Source organism: Patiria miniata, unplaced genomic scaffold (assembly GCF_015706575.1).
Source record: "Patiria miniata isolate m_02_andy unplaced genomic scaffold, ASM1570657v1 HiC_scaffold_3, whole genome shotgun sequence".
Taxonomy (NCBI): Eukaryota; Metazoa; Echinodermata; class Asteroidea; order Valvatida; family Asterinidae; genus Patiria; species Patiria miniata.
The window spans coordinates 32984514-32987143 of NW_024037069.1; positions in this window are offsets into that span (position 1 = coordinate 32984514).

Here is a 2630-nt window from a genome sequence, read left to right on the forward strand (position 1 = left end):
CAGTTTTTGAAAAAAAGTAAGTGTTGTCCAACACTGGTCGGCCGACCAGCGTTGGAAAAATACAGTTTTTGGTGAAAATGTCACGATTTTACAGGATGCTATAGACTCTCATTTCCTAACAATCCAGTAAAGGTATTTCGTGATAATTTGATCATTCATTTTTTGATGTTTGCAAATGTTGTATCTTCCCTTTAAAGACATATAGGATCATTTGCATTTGTCCCCAAACCAATTACCTACCGAAAAATTATCAAAAGGTTACTGGGATTAAAGTTCGTACTAGTACTAAACACACGGTGAAATTATTCCATCTGGCTTGCTGTCGTTTAGAAGAAATACAAAAAATGTAGTTGATGGTTTTTCACTGTTTTCTCAAAAAGTGTAATATCCACTGAGCTGAAACTTCAACAGGTTAGGTTTTGAACATTCTTCTGTGGAGTTTGAGTGGTGTTATTATTGGAAACGACACAATGCATGAAATGCAATTTATCTCCTATATGCCTTTAAGAATGTTCACAACTTGACCGAAACTTACGAGCGACTTTCTATTCATTTTGGAGTTCCACCAATGACTTTTGGGTATTATGTTTTTCCTCAATAAATTATTTTCCTCAAGGCAGTCCTGAAGCCCGTCGCCATTTTTGAAAAATGATTCCTCCACTCCTTTGCAAAACAGAGTGCTTTTCTGGGTCAAATTTTGTCATACATTTCTGGAAATGCAAGTTCAAAGACTTTTTCGGAGCTGGGGCCCTTCATCGTTACAAACTCCAAAGTTGAAGCTCCCAAAATTCTCTCAAAAGAGAAACCGACCTTATATAAATCGTGATTAGGTCGGTGTAGGCAATTTGGGGCCTATACTGATCTGCAACCACATGTAAAAAACATCACCTTATCTGCCGGATGTTTTACCTACGCAACTCAAATACGGAGAAAACAAAAGAGCTGTTTAAGATGCCTCGTTTAAACTATATAGTGATATTTTATTTCTTATTATGGCCAGAAGTTGTAAGATAATTCATTTATATTGGTACTTTAGATTCAAGTACTAAAAAGTCATTTTTTATTTTTATTTTTCTATTCTATTAATTTCTAAATCTCGAAGACAACCAGTCTTATATGTATATGTGCTATAAAAATGTATTTATGGATCAACGAATTTATTTTGTATTTATATGATGTGATTGTTTTAAATTCATATTGATCTTAAACTCAAAATGTATGGATCAACAAATTTATTTTGTATTTACAATGTATATGTTGTGATTGTTTTTAATTCATATCGATCTTAAACTCAAAAATGTATTGAACACATTTACATCCATCATACACTTTCACAGGTAATGTAATATATTAAAAATATTAAGTTCTTTCCAAGAATCTACTGAGAATAAATAGACCAGAGAATACATCTATGACCAAGTTTTCATCCGAGTATGTGTTGATAAGTGGGTTATGAATGGAAAAAATGTTAACATACAATGTTACTTAAAGGCATACCGGTATAGGATTATTTGCATTTCCCCCCTAAATAACCTTCCGAATTAGATGATCGTACTGGTACTGAACCCCGTGGAATTATTCTGTCTGGCTGCTGTCAGTTAAAAGGAATTAAGAAATGTAGGTGATTTCCAACAATCAGTAAATTTGCGGATTTTTTTAAAAATACCTAGTGCTATGGACGAAATCGTATTTCATGCTGAAAAGGTTGTGCATATGGGTTTGCACTGTTTTCTAAAAAAAAAGAAGCTATATCCACAGAGCTGAACTTCTACGGGTGGTTTTGAACATCTGGAAACGAACACAATTAATGAAAATCAAAATTACCCATGAAACAGATAACAGTAGTATTTCCCATCTTATCACAGCGCAAGGAATCTAGCCTCAACACGTGGAACATTTCGCAGGGAATGTTTAAAAACGAGTTAAGATTGTCAGGTACCATGAAAAAAAGTTGAACTCTCACTTCGGGAACAAACAGAAAACTTCAAAGCTTTTTGTACCACGTGTCAAAGTGTTACAAAGGATACATATTAGGGAAAGACAACTTTAACATACACAAAGGTTGGCCGAGCGACCAGATTGGTTCAACGATTAACAAGCTTTGACGTCATGGCTTGTATACCGTTATTCATCTAGACCAGTCTGCCACCAGGCGTATCATTGTGTTCGGCTTATCCCTTATTTTATGCCCCTTTGACGTGTACAATAAGACATGTCCCTTGCGATATATTGTAAGGCGATTATGTGCCGGCTCGCTGTCTGGTTTGTACACAGTATCAGTGACCTTTTCGTCTGAGTCTCCTATTTTAGGAACACCAAATGTTTGAAAAATCTAAAATAGCCGGGAAAACTTATAATAGGTACTGGGAAGGGTTCCGTTTTATTTGTAAAAACACACACGGGCATGTAGTTGCTTGTGCATTGGGAGCTCATCGGACTTATAGAAATAAGGGGATTGAGCTATATGGGGCAATAAAAATTGATGGGTAAAGTGAGCTGTCATAAAGTTTAGTCGTGTGGTCGGCGTACGTTATGTAATCACCCGCCGTTGTGAAGGTGCCTCTACGCGTCTTTGTATTGGGTCAAGGATCCACGTGGACAATAGAGACGAACCCATGTATATAAGGCCT